The 15,632-nt window shown below is 33.9% G+C and overlaps 1 protein-coding gene across 2 annotated transcripts in view; it reads left to right on the top strand.

Moving 5' to 3' along the window:
* Positions 1–15,632, top strand: part of LOC137655305 (RNA-binding protein, mRNA-processing factor 2a-like) — a 354,099-nt gene that overhangs the window by 88,018 nt on the left and 250,449 nt on the right. The window lies entirely within an intron of this gene.

Genomic DNA, 15,632 nt, shown 5'->3' with positions numbered 1-15,632 from the left:
TGACGATATTCCGGCTAACTTGAGGATACGCGTTATATTATTGTGTTGCTGTTACTCTTTATGAATAAATCATTTTATTGTTTATCTAGGATGGATCATTTATTAATCACTGATGAGCTAATTGTTATTAATGATTAATTAATGATTAATGCATCATTCTCTTTGACAGAGTAAAACCATATCCATTATTGATAAACGTTTCAACAAGAGTAGGAATATTTTCATGGAGAGGTAAGTCTTTGTATCTTAATCACTATTGTATTTATTATTGATAGATTATTCAATCGTTCATTACATTAGTGAGTATATTATACATTCTAAATTAATCAATAACTAATTTTAATACCGTTTGAAAGTTTTATGTCCTTTACTACAATACATTAACGATGAGCTTTTGAATTCTTGAATTTTCTTTACACCGACCTTCCCTTTGATTCATCATCATCATCATCATCTCCTTCTACGTCTGTTGACGCAAAGGGCCTTGGTTAGATTTCACCAGTCGTCTCCATCTTAAGATTTTAAATCAATACTTCATTCATCATCTACATTACGCGTCATAGTCCTCAGCCATGTAGGGCTGGGTCTTCCAACTCTTCTAGTGCCTTGTGGAGCCCAGCTGAACGTTTAGAGCTAATCTCTCTTGGGGAGTGCGAAGAACATGTCCAAACCATCTCCATCTACCCCTCATCATGGTCTCATCCACATATGGCCCTCGAATAATCTTTTATGGTTTCATTTCTTATCCTGTCCTGCCATTTAACTCCCAATATCCTTCTGAGGGCTTTGTTCTCCAATCTACTAAATCTGTTGGAGATTGTTTCATTGCATACCATGACTCATGTCCATAGAGTAACGCCGATCTCACTAAACTGATATATAGTCTGATTTTATTTGTAATTTAAAGCGATTTGATTTCCAAATTTTACTTAACTTAGCCATTGTCTGATTTGCTTTTTTCAATCTTTCACTAAACTCTAATTCTAAATACCCTGTATTGGAGATCATAGTTCCTAAATACTTAAATGATTCTACTTCATTAATCCTTTCTCCTTCTAATGATATTCCATCTTTCACTGCATACTCCGTTCTCATCATCTCTGTCTTTCTTCTATTTATCTTGAGTCCAACCTCGTGTGATATTTCATGCATTCTGGTAAGCAAGCATTGCAAATCCTGTGGTATTCTGCTAATAAGGACAGCGTTATCAGCATACTCTAGGTCGGCTAATTTCCTGTTACCAATCCAATCCAATCCATCTCCATCATTCCCAACTGTTCTATGCATTACAAAATCCATGAGGAGAATAAACAACATGGCTGACAACACATTCCCTTAGAGTACTCCACTGTTCACTGGAAATCCATTTGATAGTACTCCACTAACATTAACTTTGCACTTCCTTTGATTAAATATTTTTTTTTTTTTTTACAAAAGGCTCTCACATATTAACCATTTTTGGATATTTCAATTAAATACCACATTTTATTCTTTGGACTGAATCTACCAATATTTTGTACATTGGGTCGTCAGAAACCCCTTTCAATCTGTTAACTGATTTATCAGTTTTGCATCTGCCGCAAATGGTCTGAGACACTATTCCTGACAGCGGAACGTTTCCCTCTTTTTACCTTCACCAATTTCGTTGCAAAGGTTATCTTTTGATAGGCGCGTATTTGATTATTCTTTTTTGTATGTTTGTTTGTTGTGATTTGCAAAACTCAAAACTATTTGACTGAATTTCGTGAAATTTGGTAGGATGATTAGCCATGATCCAATCACAATTTGATTAAAATTTGGGAGTGATTGGGTCAAAAGTCAAGGTCACGAAAAGGTAAAAAATCTCTTTATGCTATATTGTGGTCAATTTTATCTGATTTGCATGAAACTAGTGCCAAAAGGTGCATAATTTAATTGCCTATCTTGTGATGTACAATATGACAGAGGCAAAGATATGCGCTCTACAGAGTGTCCATTCTAGTTTTATTATTATTATTATTATTATTATTATTATTATTATTATTATTATTATTATTATTTTTATTATTATTATTATTATTATTATTATTACCTCGGAGGTTATATTTTCAAGTCGGTTTATATATTTATTTATTTATTCGTCTGTGTATCTCTAGATAGGATTTGTCTTCGTGTCTGTGGACAGGATTACGTCAAAACTACTCATCGAATTCTGACGAAATATTCACCACAGGTAAATCTTAGGCCTTGGGCGACTTCATTAACTCTTGGAGATGATCCGGTTCGGGATCTGGATTCCAGATCCAGATTTGCATTTATTTTTTGTGTCAACGTCATCCTTTGCCGGAGATCAGAAATCTCTAATTGTTGTTGTTGTTGTTGTTGTTATTACCGAGCTAAGAAAATGTGCAAAGTTTAGACTGGCATAGAAACAACATAAATTGGCGGCAGTGGAAGTACATGTCTGAGGTCTTTGTCGTGCAGTTGACTAGTTATGGATGATGATGATGATGGTGATGATTATATTTGTTATCATTGTCACCTGAATTAAGAATGTAACTATTTTCAAGAATTGTGACAAAAAAAATGTATCGACATATTTCATACGAAGGATATTGTACTCATACTTACTTTAAGCAACTTTTCCTAAGAAACAGGATACGGATATTCACAAGAGCGTGTTAACTTTCCACTACAACACAGTTCCATGTTGCAGTACCCTAAATAGCACATCGCACTGTACCGAGGGACATAACCTCACCGTTAATAATGCTAAGAGTACATACGGTCTTCGGGTATAAAATCCAGCGGGAATTGTTCCAAAAGTAGAATCTGCTTCATATGTTAGTAGCAATTTGTATTTTTGGTTATTTTCAGCAGTCTAAAGTTGGATCAATTTTTTCACCAATAAGCCATTATCTTTTTAGAGTTTGATTCCAAAGAAAAACAGACCCCTTCATTCTTTATTTTCTGAATCATGTGTGAATACCCTTTTCTAAAAGCTTACAGAGTATCAGTCGCTTCATATACTTGCAATAATGGTCAATCAGAATCTTGAACTTACTCTTGTGCTTCCTGAACATCTTATTCTTTTATTTAATTATTCTTGCTATTTGTTCTATATATCAAAACCAGGATCCAGATATTCTCTAGATCCTGATCAAAACCTTGCTCTTCCAACGATTCGAATAAACCTGTACAACAGTCTAACTCAGTTTCCCCCTCCTTCTTCCTCTCAACATCGCTTTTATTTTCTAAACCCTCCTTCTTTCAGTTATTTTTTTTCACCTCTCATCTCCTCTGCATTGGTATGTTTGCTCCCAGATAATTATTAATGATTAAGTCATATTGGGAGTCCTCTTATTAGAATTTGATTTGAATTTGAGCAAATTAAACCGATTTTTTTAAGAATGTAATTTTTGTTATATGTTTAGCCGTATATTTTAAGCCACATTTATTATGAAGGTAATGAATCAACTGTCGTATCTTCATCCAATTGGGTTGTACGTAAAATAAATTGCAAGATTCATTTCGAAATCAGCAGTAGTCTGCTTATTCTTTAAATGGATGGATTAACCCATCCTAAAACTACATAAAGATGGTTAGCAAAATTCCGATTGAGAATGAAGTTAGATAGGGAGACCCCATCTCTCCTTAGTTATTCACAGCATGCCCAGAAGGAGTTTTTTAATAATTTGAATTGGAAAAATATAGGAATTAACATTAATGGGGGAATACCTTAACAACTTGAAGATTTGCATATATCTTAGTTCTGTTTAGTGAATCATGGGAGGAATTACAAAAGATGATAGAAGATTTGAACAGAGAAGACAGAAATGTAGGACTGAGAATGAATTTGAGTAAAACTACGATAATGTTCAATGAAAATGTAGAGAGACAGCAAATAAGGGTTATGGACGAACCTCTAGATACTGCTAATGAATATACGTACTTAGGACAGACAGTGTTTCCCCAAGACATGAGACCGAAATTAAAAGGATGAGCATGGCATGGAGAGCTTTTGGTATACCAAATAATATTATGAAAATTAAATTACCACTTTCTCTAAAAAAATAAAAGTATTTAATCAGATGGCCCTACCAGTATTAACTTGGAGCCATACATAAGTTAGTTACAGCTTAAAGATCTATGGAAATGAAAATGATGGGAATAACACTAATTAACAGAAAAAGAGCAACATGGATACGAAAGCAAACTAAAGTAGAAGACATTCTAACAAAATGTAAGAAAAAGAAATGGACATGGGTAGGACCAGGGTTAAAAGAAAATAGCAGATAATAGATGGAACATTAAAGATAACAGAATGGCCCCCTAGAGATTGAAAGAAGAAGCAAGGGGAGGAAGAGTAGACGATGGATCGACGAAGTATGGAAATTTGCGGGTATAGACTGGCATTGAAAGACCATAAACAGACGCAAGTGGAAGGATATATATATCTGAGGCCTTTGTCATGCTGTGGACTAGTTACGGCTGATGATGAGAATATATGTATGCGTGTGTGTATGTGTGTGTGTGAAATGCTCGAGAGCATTGCCCTACAAATAGAAAGAAACCTTAATAGCTATCTTTACTCTCGTGCAACGTCGATGATTAAAATCTGGGTGTGTGAACCATAAGATGCGTGTAGTAATGATTTGTCATATAGGTCGCTTTTGCACTATAATATCGCCCATCAAGTTATCTCTCTCTCTCTCTCTCTCTCTCTCTCTCTCTCTCTCTCTCTCTCTCTCTCTCTCTCTCTCTCATATAATTTTTTTTGTCATCGTCGTCACATGTGATAGTAATAATTAACACTGATTTCCATGACTCCATTCTCAGAATATACTCTCATTTCACGCTGGATTAAACCAAGTGGGATTGTATCTAGTTAAAATGTTGCACGCGACGATGTGGAATCTAACAGAAATGTGCATTAGCGCGCATGTATCACTGTATAATTAGTTAAGGGCATATTATTAGCGAAAGTTTTATATCTTTTGATACATTTAAAATAAATGTAAGTATCTTTTTTCACTACAGCCCATTGTGTCCTTTCAGCATCCTCAAACATTTATTTAAATTCCCGTAGATTTTATATTTCCACGCTCTACCTCACCCAAGCCCCAACCCACCCTTTTTACCGTACTGAACCAGTGAACGACATAATTCTCATGTAGAAAAGGGAAGAAGAGGTGAGTTAACATTACTGAACAGTTTAATATGCTCTATTTATTGAGACTTTGTTCAACTCGAGTATAGCATCATTAGAATTGGGGTCTTATGTTTCACGAACCCGACCAAAGTGCCACCAAAGTGTTAATTTTTTTTAAACTACATAATTTTTTTTTTTCGTTTTGATTTCATATTTTTAGCACCATTTGATTAGTAGTAGATATTTTCAGACGTTTTTTGAAAGCCCAGTTGAAACTTAGTCCAAATTATTGCTTAAACTCTTCGCAAATTACCGCTAAATTTCGACACTCCTGTAGTATACATATGGATGGTTTTGATACAAAACATCAGAACGAGTACCTTGAATAACATTTCATATTCTACTTGGAGAAGGCCACTTGTGTCCACCAAAACTCTTGAATAACATTTCATTTTCTACTTGGAGAAGGCCACTTGTTTCCACCAAAACTCTTGAATAACATTTCATTTTCTACTTGAAGAAGGCTACTTGTTTCCACCAAAACCCGTGAATAACATTTCATTTTCTACTTGGAGAAGGCCACTTGTTTCCACCAAAACCCTTGAATAACATTTCATTTTCTACTTGGAGAAGGCCACTTGTTTCCACCAAAAACTCTTGAATAACATTTCATTTTCTACTTGGAGAAGGCCACTTGTTTCCATCAAAACCCTTGAATAACATTTAATTTTCTACTTGGAGAAGGCCACTTGTTTCCACCAAAACCCTTGAATAACATTTCATTTTCTACTTGGAGAAGGCCACTTGTTTCCTCCAAAACCCCTGAATAACATTTCATTTGCTACTTGAAGAAGGTCACTTGTTTCCACCAAAACCCTTGAATAACATTTCATTTTCTACTTAGAGAAGGCAACTTGTTTCCACCAAAACCCTTGAATAATATTCCTTTTTCTACTTGGAATAGGCCACTTGTTTCCACCAAAACACTTCAATAACATTTCATTTTCTACTTGGAGAAGGCCACTTGTTTTCACCAAAACACTTGAATAACATTTCATTTTCTACTTGAAGAAGGCCACTTGTTTCCACCAAAATCCTTGAATAACATTTAATTTTCTACTTGGAGAAAGCCACTTGTTTCCATCAAAACCTTTCAATAACATTTAATTTTCTACTTGAAGAAGGTCACTTGTTTCCACCAAAACCCTTGAATAAAATTTCATTTTCTACTTGGAGAAGGCCACTTGTTCCCACCAAAACCCTTGAATAACATTTCATTTTCTACTTAGAGAAGGCAACTTGTTTCCACCAAAACCCTTGAAAAATATTCCATTTTCTACTTGGAATAGACCACTTGTTTCCACTGAAACACTTCAATAACATTTCATTTTCTACTTGGAGAAGGCCAAATGTTCCCACCAAAACTCTTGAATAACATTTAATTTTCTACTTGGAGAAGGCCACTTGTTTCCACCAAAACCCTTGAATAACATTTCATTTTCTACTTGGAGAAGGCCACTTGTTTCCACCAAAACCCTTGAATAACATTTAATTTTCCACTTGGAGAAGGCCACTTGTTCCCACCAAAACCCTTGAATAACATTTAATTTTTACTTGAAGAAGGTCACTTGTTTCCACCAAAACCCTTAAATAACATTTCATTTTCTACTTGGAGAAAGCCACTTGTTTCCACCAAAACCTTCGAATACTATTTAATTTTCTACTTGGAGAAGGCCACTTGTTTCCACCGAAACCCTTGAATAACATTTCAATTTCTACTTTGAGAAGGCCACTTGTTTCTACCAAAACCTTTGAATAACATTTCAGTTTCTACTTGGAGAAGGCCACTTGTTTCCATCAAACCCATGAATAACATTTCATTTGCTACTTGGAGAAGGCCACTTGTTTCCATCAAACCCCTTGAATAACATTTCATTTTCTACTTGCAGAAGGCCACTTGTTTCCATCAAAACCCTTGAGTAACATTTCATTTTCTACTTGGAGAAGTCCTCTTGTTTCCACCAAAACCCGTGAATAACATTTCATTTTCTACTAGGAGAAGGCCACTTATTTCCATCAAAACCCTTGAATAAAATTTAATTTTCTACTTGGGGAAGGCCACTTTTTTCCATCAAAACTCTTGAATGACATTTCATTTGCCACTTGGAGAAGGCCACTGGTTTCTATCAAAACCCTTGAACAACATTTAATTTTCTACTTGGAGAAGGCCACTTGCTTCCACCAAAACCCTTGAATAACATTTCATTTTCTACTAAGAGAAGGCCACTTCTTTCCACCAAAAACCCACGAATAACATTTAATTTCCTACTTGGAGAAGGCCACTTGTTTCACTCGAACCCCTTGAATAACATTTAATTTTCTACTTGGAGAAGGCCACTTGTTTCCACCAAAACCCTTGAATAACATTTCATTTTCTTCTTGGAGAAGGCCACTTGTTTCCATAAAAACCCTTGATTAACGTTTCATTTTCTACTTGGAGAAGGCCACTTGTTTCCTCCAAAACCCTTGAATAACATTTCATTTTCTACTTCAAGAAGGCCACTTGTGTCCACCTAAACCCTCGAATAACATTTCATTTTCTACTTGAAGAAGGCCACTTGTTTCCATCAAAACCTTCTAATAACATTTCATTTTCTTCTTGAAGAAGGCCACTTGTGTCCACCGAAACCCTTGTATAACATTTCATTTTCTACTTGGAGAAGACCACTTGTTTACATCAAAACCCTCGAATAACATTTTATTTTCTACTTGGAGAAGGCCACTTGTTTCCACCAAAACCTTTGAATAACATTTCATTTTCTACTTGGAGGAAGCCACTTGTTTCTATCAAAACCCTTGAATAACATTTCATTTTCTACTTGGAGAAGACCACTTGCTTCCACCAAAACCCTTGAATAACATTTCATTTTCTACTTAGAGAAGGCCACTTTTTTCCACCAAAACCCTTGAATAACATTTCATTTTCTACTTGGAGAAGGCCACTCGTTTCCACCAAAACTCTTGAATAACATTTCATTTTCTACTTGGAGAAGGCCACTTGTTTTCATCAAAACCCTTGAATAACATTTAATTTTCTTTTTGGAGAAGGCCACTTGTTTTCATCAAAACCCTTGAATAACATTTCATTTTCTACTTGGAGAAGACCACTTGCTTCCATCAAAACCCTTGAATAACATTTCATTTTCTACTTGAAGAAGGCCACTTGTTTCCATCAAAACCTTTGAATAACATTTCATTTTTTTTCTTGAAGAAGGCCACTTGTGTCTACCGAAACCCTTATATAACATTTCATTTTCTACTTGGAGAAGACTACTTGTTTACATCAAAACCCTCGAATAACATTTTATTTTCTACTTGGAGAAGGCCACTTGTTTCCACCAAAACCCTTGAATAACATTTCATTTTCTACTTGGAAGCCACTTGTTTCCATCAAAACCCGTGAATAACATTTCATGTTCTACTTGGAGGAGGTCACTTGTTTCTATCAAAACCCTTGAATAACGTTTCATTTTCTACTTGGAGAAGGCCACTTTTTTCCACCAAAACCGTTGAATAACATTTCATTTTCTACTTGGAGAAGGCCACTTGTTTTCATCAAAACCCTTGAATAACATTTAATTTTCTTTTTGGAGAAGGCCACTTGTTTTCATCAAAACCCTTGAATAACATTTCATTTTCTACTTTGAGAAGACCACTTGCTTCCATCAAAACCCTTGAATAACGTTTCATTTTCTACTTGGAGAAGGCCACTTTTTTCCACCAAAACCGTTGAATAACATTTCATTTTCTACTTGGAGAAGGTCACTTGTTTCCACCAAAACTCTTAAATAACATTTAACTTTCTACTTGGAGAAGGCCACTTGTTTCCATCAAAGCCCTTGAATAACATTTCATTTTCTTCTTGGAGAAGGCCACTTGTTTTCATCAAAACCCTTGAATAACATTTCATTTTCTTCTTGGAGAAGGCCACTTGTTTTCATCAAAACCCTAGAATAACATTTAATTTTCTACTTGGAGAAGGCCACTTGTTTTCATCAAAACCCTTGAATAACATTTAATTTTCTCCTTGGAGAGGGTCGGTGGTTTTCATCAAATCCATTGAATAGCATTTAATTATGTTTTTGGAGAAGTTCAGTTATATCCATCAAGATCCTTTAATAACACTTGATTTTTCTTGGAGAAAGTTAGTTGTTTCGACCCAGACCCTTGAATAACATTTCATTTACTCCTTTGAGAAGGCCACTTGTTTCCATCAAAACCCTTGAATAACATTTTATTTTTTTCATGGAGAAAGTAATTTTTTTTTATTCTAACCTTTGAATATCATTGCATTATCTCCTTTCAGAAGGTTAGTTGTATCCATCAAAACCCTTGAAAAGTATTTCATTTTCTTCTAGGGTCGTTATCTCTTTTATATTTTCTATGTTACTTCATTACCTTTTTATATTAACTCTTGGTTTTCATTTTCTTCAATATATCACACACTGTTTAATCTTATTTTTACTTCGTTTAATCACTCCCAGTTTCTTACAGTTACTTTCATTGATCTACATCATTTATTCATCTAAAGGCCCTTTCTTTTCGTTCTCGGTTTACTGTTTCTCACATTTTTTTTTTTGAATAATTTCCAAACTTTAATCCTGTTATTACATTATGCAGTTACCTCTTTTTTTTTTTTAGTTAAGATTTTCCATTTCTTGTACCTTCTCCGTGTTTCACAAAATCCACTCTTTTATTGTCTCCCCTTAATAAGATTATATCTTGTTTTTTTCTCAAAAAGTTATTATATATGTGACGTATTCCAGTTCTCTCTCTCTCTCTCTCTCTCTCTCTCTCTCTCTCTCTCTCTCTCTCTCTCTCTCTCTCTCTCTCTCTCTCTCTCTCTCTGTCATTCTTAAAAACTTTCGTAATAATCATTGGCAGAAAATTATCACACGTTAAAGAAAATGGCTGTTAAGTAACATCCTGGAGATATTCGATACCATTGTATATCTGTATAGAGTCACTTAAGAGTTTGTCATACTTATATGGTAAATTAATTTCTAATGGGAATTTACCAGTCTGGTCAAACAATATCATGATGATTATTAAAGTGTCCCTGTCACTATGGTATCTGCTTAACTGTGCAAGTGCTTGGGATTTCATAGAAATTTTTACTATAGAATCCGGCATAAAGATGTGAATTATCCCTTTTCTTAGATCATATTAGATGATTCTGGACTTCCTGAAGTAAACCATTATCAAATTTTAGCACCAGATGTAATTATAATATAAACTTCAAACCCAATTTTTTTTCAGTGTTTACTTTTCATACTTTTTAATAGGGATTTTGTTTAAGTATTCGTTAATTTCTTAGGTCACTACAACCTCACCATTCCTGTGAGCTAAGGATAGGGGATTTGGGGGAGCCTATAGGTATATCTGCTGAGTCATCAGCAGCCATTGCCTTGCCCTCCTTGGTCCTTGCTTGGTTGGAGAGGGAACTTGGGCGCTGATCATATGTATATATGGTCAGTCTCTAAGGTATTGTCCAACTCGATAGGGCAATGTCAGTGTTCCTTGCCCTTGCCATTCATGAGCGAACTTTAAACCTTTGAACATAGTTTCATGAAGTGATAGATAGTTTTCGAGAAGGATATAAAAACATGAGTTAAGAATAAAGTATCATTTACTTCTCTTACCTTTGCATCACCTTCATTTGCTTTCACATTTTTTCACAGTCGTGTTGGTACACTCCATCAAGCCAGTTCTGTTGCCACATATTTGTACTAAACTAAGCCATTGTTCCACCTTTCGTTCAGGCTCTGCTAATTCCATTACTCTTAATCATCTTCCCCATTTCCTTCACCATCCTGATCCTGTTATTTTCAAGTTGCATCTTATTTCCTTTATATTTCTTAAAGCAGTGCATTTATTTTTCTTAATATTCTTGATTATATTATTTCTTTCTCATATCTTAAATTTACTTACCATTCTTTTATTACAATCCGCCGACTTGCCTGCAATGTTTCCCATTCCATTCTCATTAAATTGCCTCTTCCTTTCACTTAACTGGCTATTTTGTCTTTTACTTTTAATCCAAGAATTGCCTAGTTTTCCTTTCCCTTTCCTCCATGATCTACCTCATTTTTCCCTTTTCATACCTGAATCCCCTTATTTTTCTTCTTTTCGTCATGGATCCCTGTGTTATTCTTATTTTCCTCATATAATAACCTCCGTTTTTTCTCTTTTCTCAGAGAAACCCTTTTTTATAATTTTCCTTCCTGAATATCCACGATTTTTCTTATTTTCTCCGTGAATATCCAGTTTCTTCTTCATTTCCCTCCCTGAATTACCTCGTTTATTTTCCTCTACCTCATAAATCCTTTTTTTTTTCATTTTCATCCCTTAATCCACTCATTTTTCCCCTATTTTTCTACTTGAATAAACTCGTTTTTCTTTCATTTTGATCTCAGAATCCCTTTATCTTTTATATTTCTCCGTGGCTCACATCTTTTTATTCATTTTCCTATCCTCTTTCTTCTAGAATCATCTTGTGTTCTCTCCTTTTCTTTCATGAAACGTTCGTTTTCCTTGCCCTCCCTGTATTACCTTGTCTTTTCCTTTTCATCTCAGGATCTCCTGGCTTTTCCTTGTTATGCCTCCTTTGTCATTTATCCTTTTCCTCACTGAAACCTCATTTTTCCATGTCTTTCCTTGATTTCCCTTTCATTCATTTCATTCTCTTCCCCGGATCACCTTGTTTGTCTTTGCATTTCCTCATCTTCCCTGAATTACCGACTTTTTTTCCTTTTCTTCCCTGAATCACCTCATTTTTCCTTGTTTTCCCGTGGATTATCCTTTCCTTTCCTCTCCTTCCCTGGATCACTTCGTCTTTCTTTAATTAATTTCTTCACGTATTGTATTATAGAAACCTTCTTTTTCATTCTACTTTTCCTTCCCAATAATTTAAACACGTTCCATATCCTTTTCTCATGTCACCACTTCCTTTCCCTCAAGTAAGTACATCGTCTTCCTTATTACCCTCCTCATTTACCCACACCTCCCGTGACCTCGACTTTCCCTTCCTTCAAAAACGATCAACTGACTTAAAATGGTATTTATATATATTGGCCCTCTGTTGTGTCGGTCACCCTTACAGAAAGGTCGCCATATGGGGGCTTTTCATGGAACGATTTCCTTTCATTCTCGACATTCTTTTGTCTCTCCCTCGCTCGCTCTGATCCTTCTCATTGTTTATACTGTGCAGTTAAGTGTTGCATAGTCATATTGTTAGGGTGGATTTTTTCACCATTGATTTTCCTCTCTAGGCACATCTACCTAGTTTTTATGCCGATGATTGTATTATGTATTTATTGATATATCGTGTATTTCTCAACTCTCACTCTCTCAGGGATTCATTTTCGTTGGTACCTAATTCTCATATATACATACATATATATATATATATATATATATATATATATATATATATATATATATATATATATACAGTATATATATATATATATACAGTATATATATATTTATATATATATATATATATATATATATATATATATATATACATATATATATATATATATATATATATATATATATATATATATATATCATCATAATCATCATCTCCTCCTACGCCTATTGACGCGAAGGGCCTTGATTAATTTCGCCAGTCGTCTCTTTCTGGAGCTTTTAATTCAATACTTTTCCATTCATCGTCTCCTACTTCACGCTTCATTGTCCTCTGCCATGTAGGCCTGGGTCTTCCAACTCTTTTAGTGCCTTGTGGAACCCAATTAAATGTTTGGTGTACTAATCTCTCTTTGGGAGTGCGGAGAGCATGCACAAACCATCTCCATCTACCCCTCACCATGATCTCATCCCCATATGGCACTCCAGTAATCTCTCTTAATCTCATTTCTAATCCTGTGCTGCCATTTCACTCCCAATATCCTTCTGAGGGCTTTATTCTCAAATCTAAATCTGTTAGAGATTGTTTCATTGTCATACCACGACTCATGTCCATATGATAATGCCGATCTCACTAAACTGATATATAGTCTGTTTTTCATATGTAATTTCAGGCGATTTGATTTCCAAATTTTACTTAACCTATCCATTGTCTGGTTTGCTTTTTTTGTCATAGTTCCTACATAATTAAATGATTCTACCTTATTAATCCTTTCTCCTTCCAATGATAGTTCATCTTCCATTGCATACTCCATTATTATATCTTGAGCCCAACACTTCTATCTGTCTTGAGCCCAATGTCATCTACTTATATTGAGCCCAACACTTCTTTTATATTGAGCCCATAATTATATATATATATATATATATATATATATATATATATATATATATATATATATATATATATGCATACATACATATTCCTATTTATACAGATACACATTTTTCAATATCAGCTCTCACTCTAAAAGATGCATATATTTCAATATCAGGTCTCTCTCTCTCTCTCTCTCTCTCTCTCTCTCTCTCTCTCTCTCTCTCTCTCTCTCTCTGGCATTGCGTTTTTAAAATAATAATTTTCTGGTATTTTTAACATTACGCACATACGTGTATGTGTTTGAATGCCATTCTATTTTATTTTTCCAATATAAGTTATGTGATTATCATATACCGATTATTTGTCTAGTTTTACAAAATAACCTTAGGTCTAATAGTATAAATTTTATACAAAAAGGAAATAAATATAAAGATCGCTTGAAGTAATAATCCATAGAAATTGATAATCATTAATGTCTACGTCAGAAATCGATGACAGAAAGGCCTTTCCAAACAGGCTGAAGAAGCATACACACCATAACATTAACTTGAAAACTTCAAGTAAATAATTACCTATCATGAAATAATATGTGTATTATGTGTGAAAGCCACACTTTATTTGCCAAGGTGGAGTTGATTATACATTGTGTAGCTCTTATAATTAGGGAGAGCACAAATACATGCAAACATTTATACTTATACACACAACACACACATATATATGCATAATATATACATATATATATATATATATATATATATATATATTATTATTATATTATTATTATTATTATTTACTAAAGCTACAACCCTAGTTGGAAAAGCAGGATGCTGTAAGCCTAAGGCTCCAACAGGAAAAAAATAGCCCAGTGAGGAAAGGAAATAAGGAAAAACTAGAAGAGAAGTTTAATAACAATAATAAAGTTAAAATCAATCTTTCACGTATAAGCTACAAAAACTTCAAAATAACGAGAGGAAGAGAAAAAAGATACTATAGTGTGAACGAGTGAGAGATCTCTAACCCAAGACAGTGGAAAATCTTGGTACAGAGACTTTGGCACTACCCAAGACTAGAGAAAAAGGGTTTGATTTTGGAGTCTCCTCCTCCCAGAAGAGCTGCTTACCATAGCTAATCATTCTCTTCTATTCTTACCAAGAGGATATATATATATATATATATATATATATATATATATATATATATATATATATATATATATATATATATAGGCCTACACAAATACATATATATATATAGGCCTACACACATACACACACACACACACACACACATATATATATATATATATATATATATATATATATATATATATATATATATATATATATATATATGCCTATATGTGTGTTTATATGTTCATTCATATAGTGTAGAAAATGAGAATGGGGCTACATGAAATCGGAAAAATGACACTAAAGCGAAAAAAGGCTGAAGGCCTTAAAACATAAAAGCCTAAATGTAAGTATTATACGGCAAAATGACCGTACATCCGTACGGTACAGAGTATTAAAGAAAGGGGTACTTTATGTTTAGTTTTTACGGTGTACTCTCTCTCTCTCTCTCTCTCTCTCTCTCTCTCTCTCTCTCTCTCTCTCTCTCTCTCTCTCTCTCTCTCTCTCTCTCTCTCTATATATATATATATATATATATATATATATATATACATATATATATATATATATATATATATATATATATATATATATATATATATATATACATATATATATATATATATATATATATATATATATATATATATATATATATATATATATATATATATATATAAAATGTATAGTAAAATCTTTAACTTTATTTTCCATCGCCACTTAAGCTTCTCCCGTCTCACACTGTCTGTGATATTGCTGTTATATGAGTATTAACATTAACCTTAAATCCAAATAAACATCTTGATAGTTTTGTGGGTGTTATTTTAGCAACAATAACAACTGTATTTCGACTATAATAACGGCACAATTTTCATAGCGATAATGATGTTAATATCCAGGTTTATAGAAACGCCTTACCACAAATTTTGCATGTACCTTGTCCCATTGTGCGTGATGCGTTCAACTTTTTCTTTTATTATTTTGGCATATGCAATCCGCTGTCGTTGTTCGTTTTTCTGCCTCGTGAAGTTTTTTTTTATGATTTTTTCTCTCC

The sequence above is a fragment of the Palaemon carinicauda genome, chromosome 1 (assembly GCF_036898095.1).
Source record: "Palaemon carinicauda isolate YSFRI2023 chromosome 1, ASM3689809v2, whole genome shotgun sequence".
NCBI classification, from domain to species: Eukaryota; Metazoa; Arthropoda; class Malacostraca; order Decapoda; family Palaemonidae; genus Palaemon; species Palaemon carinicauda.
The sequence above is the reverse complement of the archived record's forward strand: the minus strand, read 5'-3'. Positions and strand labels throughout refer to the sequence as shown.